Source organism: Camellia sinensis, chromosome 9, assembly GCF_055761805.1.
Source record: "Camellia sinensis isolate YWXY chromosome 9, ASM5576180v1, whole genome shotgun sequence".
Classification (NCBI taxonomy): Eukaryota; Viridiplantae; Streptophyta; class Magnoliopsida; order Ericales; family Theaceae; genus Camellia; species Camellia sinensis.
The window spans coordinates 12,111,755-12,117,720 of record NC_138969.1 but is presented as its reverse complement, the minus strand read 5'-3'; the positions used below and the strand labels follow the sequence as shown (position 1 = coordinate 12,117,720).

The window sequence follows — 5,966 nt, the reverse complement described above, 5'->3', positions numbered from 1 at the left end:
GGTGGCGAGTGGCTGGTGGTGGCAGGTGGTGGATGGTGGTGGCAGGTAGATGGCGAGTGGTGGTGGCAAGTAGGTGGCGGGTGGTAGTGGCGGGCAATGGATGGTAGTGGCGGGTGGTGGCAGGTGGTGGTGGTGGTGGCGGCGGCAGCGGCGATGGGTGGGTGGTGGTAGCGAGTAGGTGGGTGGTGGTTGGTGGTGGCGGTTGGGTGATAGGTGACTGGTGGTGGTGGATGGTGGTGGCAGGTAGGTGGTGAGTGGTGGTGGCAAGTAGGTGGCGGGTGGTGGTAGTGGCGGCGGCGACGACGGCGACGGGTGGGTGGTGGTGGCGAGTAGGTGGGTGGTGGTTGGTGGCGGTTGGTAGCTAGTGGGTGGTGGTAGCGGGTGGGTGGTGGGTGGTGGTGGCGGGTGGTGGGTAGTAGTGGCAGGTGAATGGTGAGTGGTGGTGGCAGGTGGTGGTGGCGGGTGGTGGGTGGTGGGTGGTGGTGGCGGAAGACGGTAGTGGAAAATGGTGGCGGGTGGTGGGTAGTAGTGGCAGGTGAATGGTGAGTGGTGGTGGCAGGTGGTGGTGGCGGGTGGTGGGTGGTGGGTGGTGGTTGGTGGTGGCGGAAGAAGGTAGTGGAAAATGGTGGCGGGTGGTGACTAGTGTTGGGTGATTAAAAAAAAAAAAAAAACTCAAAACTCAAAACGAAAACACATTTTTTGTTTTTTCAGTTTTTGGCCAAATTTATAAACTGAGACCACTGATTTATAAATCAAAAATTTTACCAAACAAATTTTTATTTAAATTTTTAAAATTTTTATAAATATAAACAAAAAACTGAAAACGTAAATGTTACCAAACGACACATTTGTAGTTACTTTTAAACACAGGTAATACTAAGAATACAAAATTAAAATAGGGAATGGGTCATAGAAAATGCGATGGTGAACTAAGATCTATTTTGACGGTAAATTATTTTTTAATTATTTTAATCTCAGCATTTCATTGCATTTTTTTTAAACTACAATATTCTTTACGCTTAACATTACTCTTTGAACCCGTGACTCAACAAAACAATGTTTAGCACAACTAAGGATATAAAATTCTGTTTATAAATTAATTTGTTCCTCTATTTTGATGGTTTTTTAACCATACAATCATATTGTAGGAGAGGGTTCAAGAAAGGAGTTGAGAAATTCGAATTCTCTGGAATATGATAAGAGGCTTAGATTCTTCAATAATCTCAACTTAGGAACACAACAACAAAGGAGATGATGGAGATAAGAGATTGGGTGAAGAAGAAGGCAAAATGGCTAGAGAATAGAATAATGGCAAGGCTCTCCCATTGATCTCCCACTTTCACTCTCAAGGTTGATAATGGAGAAGGGAAATTAGTTCTTTCCCAAGAGTTAAAAATCTCCAAAATCCATCCCTTGTAAAGCTATGGGTGGGTGCTATTTATAGGCACCTCATGATGTAGGATGGAGCCCATGTGCAAGGCACATGGGGGATATTCTCTCTAACCACTTTGTCCGAGGAGGTGACCTCTCCGAGGAGGTGACTTCTCCGAGGATGAGAAAACCCCGAAGAGGAGATCACTCCCTCGGCGAACCCTTCTTCTTAGCCACACCTAACCAATGATCCCCAATCATCCCAAAGGGTCAGGGGTAGTCCCAGAGGACGTCCTGCCGCAAAATATTGCCGAGTCTCATGGACCCCCCGTGGTCGTGCCACCGCGACCCGGGTATAGGCTAGTTTAACCGAAGAGTGAATTTATCTCCACTCACCGTCCTCGGGATCGGGTCCTTTGTTCGAACTCCATTACGCCCATGGTTCTGGTGCGTAGATCCCGGAAAGCTCCGAGCCCGCAAGTGTTCTGGGACTCATTAACGGAGCGACTTCTAGATTGCGTCTGAATCCGTTCGAAGCCAAGTATTTCGGACCTCTAGGTTCGTGGATCCGAACCCTTTCGAGTCCGAGTGCCTCGGATCTCTAGGCTTGCCTAATACCCTTTCGAGTTCCGGGCCTGAGTAAGTCTCTAGGTTCGTGGATCCGAACCCTTTCGAGGCTTAGAGCGATTCAATCCGTTTGATGGCGATAAATCTGGGCCCACCGATTCTTGGACTTGCGATAAATTCGGGCCCACTAATCTTGGGCTATTGGGCCTAAATAATTTAGTGGGCTTAAATTAGCTCCTCTTACATTTGCCCCTTGCGTGTGCGAGAAATTGTAATTTTCTCGGACATGCATACTGTCATTTCTTCGACCCTGCTTCGCATCACGTTTCCCAAAAAAAAAACATGTTGTCACGACAGAGCCTATGGATAAAGTTGATGACGCACTTCAATTTACAAAAAAAATTGACAAGCAAAAATTTAATTTTTTTTTTTTTTTTTTTTTTTTTTTTTTTTTAAACCAAAGGATTAAAACATTTTTTGTACAAGATTCATGGACATTTTTTTTTTCGGTTGTTTGGCAAACATGGCATACACATATTTAGATTATTCAAGAATAATGCTCCCCTTTTTTTTATTTAAAGAAAGGCCTGAAAACCCTATTCTATACACCTTCTTTTTGTTGCACAGCCGCCACAAGCACAGACCCAACTCATCTTCTTCAACAGGCGCAAACCCAGCTTCTTTCTTCCTCTCCAAGAAGACTTCATTCTGGACTGCTAAAGGCCACCGACGTGCTCGTCTTCTTCAACAAACTAGGGGCTGCTGCAATTTGTACACTAATTTTCATCATAGCTTCAAGCAACACCGCCGACCTAGCCCCGCTCCGACTGCCGCAGACGTCGCGGCCTAGCCATTGTCGCGACCTAAGCTGTTGCTCACCGTTGGTGTTCTACTTCGGCTCATTGACGCAGCCTGCACACCGAAGCTCGATTTCGCGGACCAGCGCCGACACCGACTCGTCTGCGACGCCACTGCTGCTGCTACGGTTGGCCAGATCCGACACCAGCTCCGCCGCGGTATCACGATTGTTGCTTGCTTGCGGCTCAGTTCGCAGCTGCCCTACGCGTGCAACCACCAGCTCGTACGACCTACGTGCCTTGTGTCCGACATCCGTGACCTCACTGTTGCTACCAGCCGCGACCGACCAGAGCTGGCCACGCCGCCCACTCAACGCGGTGTTGGCCTGCCCAACATCCTTTTAGCCCACTGTTCACGCACGCTGCTCGCGCCGTCATCGATCTACTATGAAACCCATTTTTGGTGGGCCTTGGTCTTCCTCTCAACTATTTTCATTCCTTTTCAAAACCTTTTTTCTCTTGATTTGGGGTTTCAAAATTTTGGATAAGTTTTGGCCCTTGTACAATCTGGCTTGAGATAGGTAGTACTCTGTTGACCCTGTCCTGATTTACATAACTTCTTCTTGAAGAAAAAAACAAATTTCAAACCCATGTCTGAGCTTTGAAATTCCATTGATGAATTGACTTGAATATGGCTTGTTGGCTTTTATCATTTGAGAGAAGGCACGATGGGACTATGTTGAGTATTGAGCATCAATTTTTTTTTTTTTTTTTTTTTTTTTTTTTTTTTTTTTTTTTTTTCGAATCTGCTGGTGCTTCGTGTTTTTTTTTTTTGGCTTGACAAACTTTGGGCAAATATATATATATATATATATTGATTATCATACATATATATTTTTTTTGTTTAGAGCTCGGATTACCCACATTAGCCTTGGCTTGTGCACAATCAATTGCTGCTTCCGGCTTCAGCTTATCCGACGTCGACCACGCACGTTCGCCCTCTCAACGCAACGTGTGTGGTCTTGCCCAACCTAGCTCCATATCGCTGCTTCCGGCTTCAGCTTATCCGACGTTGACCACGCACGTTCGCCCTCTCAACGCAACGTGTGTGGTCTTGCCCAAGCCTAGCCCAGTCTTGTTGATTACAGTCTGTAAAGCCTCTCTGATTTCAGCTTAAATTTCCAGTATCGGCTTCGGACTTCACCTCTCTAACTGCCCAAATTTGTAAGTATGAAATTCGGCTCCCTCTTCCTCTCGTTGAATAATAAAGATGATATATTGTTGTTTGTTTAACTTGTGGATGCTTGGGAAAAAATACATAGCTGATGCCAAAATTTTGTGTGACTGTTGTAGTTTTACGTCGGCTTGAGAGAAACCAGCCCGGAGAGACAAAAACTTGATTGTTGCATTTTCATGAACTTGCTCAGAGTAATAAAATTGTTGTAGCTTAAATAGATAATTATTATTTGTTGATGTTGCCCCATTCTGATAATGCCTGAATCATGATCTGAAATTTATATTGTTTGTCTCAGTTGTCGGTTTTGCTATTTCAGGCAAATGAATTCTTGATTGAAATCCACGACGTCGGGGCCCTTGGAACCCGAACTAATGAGAGCAAGGGCTGTTCCTCGGAAGTCCGAACAAAATCAAGACTGTCCCTCGGGCGTCCGAAGGTAGCACACACCCTACTTTGGCAAGAAAGATTCCTCTGGAAGATAACCGAGTCTACCAAGCTTCTACCAACAGAAGTAAAGACTGTCTCTCAGAAGTCCGAGCAGAAACAAGGCTGTCCCTCGGAAGTCCGAGCAGAAACAAGGCTGTCCCTCGGGAGTCCGAGTGGATGCGCACTTCTACTTCGGCAGCTAATGGAAGCAAAGGCTATCCCTCGGGAGTTCGAGCAGGAGACAAGGCTCTCCCTCAGAAGTCTAAGCAGAAACAAGGCTATCCCTCGGAAGTCCGAGTGGATGCGCACTTCTATTTCGGTAGCTAATGGAAGCAAAGGCTATCCCTCGGGAGTTCGAGTAAGAGTCCAGTCTACTTTGAAAAGAAAGATCCTCAGAGCTCGTATTGATGAAATCAAGAGCTATTCTTCAGACCCGCACTAATGAGAGCAAGAGTTGTCCCTCGGAAGGCTCTCCTTCAGAAGTCCGAGCAGAGACAAGTCTATCTCTCGGAAGTCCGAGTGGAAGTATACTTCTATTATGTCAAGAAAACTCCCTTCAGGTTGGTAACTGAGTCTACTATTTCTCTTTCTTCTTTGAGGGGCAACAAAAATTGAAAACTGTTTCAAGCAACATAACACCATGAAGATATACAATGTAGAGAAAATAACTTCTAATGGAGATACATAATATGGAGGAAATAAATTTCTTCATGACATAAGAAAGATAGAACTTCTTGGACACTGTAGTAAATGCAAACTGTAAATGTCATAGATAGACTTCTTCTACGGAATGTTGAAATTTGCCCCTAGAGTTGCAAGATCATTTGGAAAGCTTTCACCAGCTGCTCGGGTTGTGGCCATCATGCACCATCATAAATAGTACACCATCTTGCCTCCTTCTCGAACTTTCATCACCTTCCGAGGAATAGGCGGACTTTCTGGTCTAGACATTGCCCGCTTACTTGACTCTGCCATCAGCTCCTTGTCATCTTTGATATCCTCCCAACGAGGAATTTTGACCCCTCGAGGCTTAGAGGTGGTGGGAACTTCTTCGACAGCCAGTTCGGTGAAGTAGATGGCATCAGAATAATGAGCTTCATGGATCTCGAAAGGCCTTTCTGTAGCCTGAATTGTCACCGTCTTCTTTCCCCATTTTGCCTTAACACACTGATGATAACTCGATGGTACAGCCCCATATCTATGCATCCAGGTCCTCCCTAGAATGATGTGATAATTTGTCTCAGAATCGATAATATGGAACTTGGTGGCCGAGCGAATCTCTCCAACGGCTAAATCAACTGTTACGCATCCGATAGTAACTCTCCTTTCTCCACCGAAGCCAGTGATGACTATCGGCTGCTTCACAATGCGTTCTTCAGAGATTCCGGCCTTTTCTAGAGTAGCGCGAGTCATAATGTTGATAGAGGCTCCACTATCTAGAAAGGCCCTTTTGAACTCAACCCCGTTAATAAAAGCAGTCACATAAAGCGGGCGATTGTGAGAAAAAAGATACTTCCGATCAACCTCGGAGAAAGTAATGGCACTAGACTGCTCTTTTGCCTTCCTCG

General features: G+C 45.6%; 1 long non-coding RNA gene across 1 annotated transcript; it reads left to right on the top strand.

Annotated features, from left to right (window-relative positions):
* Positions 1 to 2,825: 2,825 nt before the first annotated feature.
* On the top strand, positions 2,826 to 4,194 carry LOC145798485 (uncharacterized). The gene is made up of 3 exons (XR_014339377.1): positions 2,826 to 3,198; positions 3,644 to 3,959; positions 4,089 to 4,194. It is a non-coding gene; the product is annotated as an uncharacterized LOC145798485 (long non-coding RNA).
* The last annotated feature ends 1,772 nt before the right edge of the window (positions 4,195 to 5,966 follow it).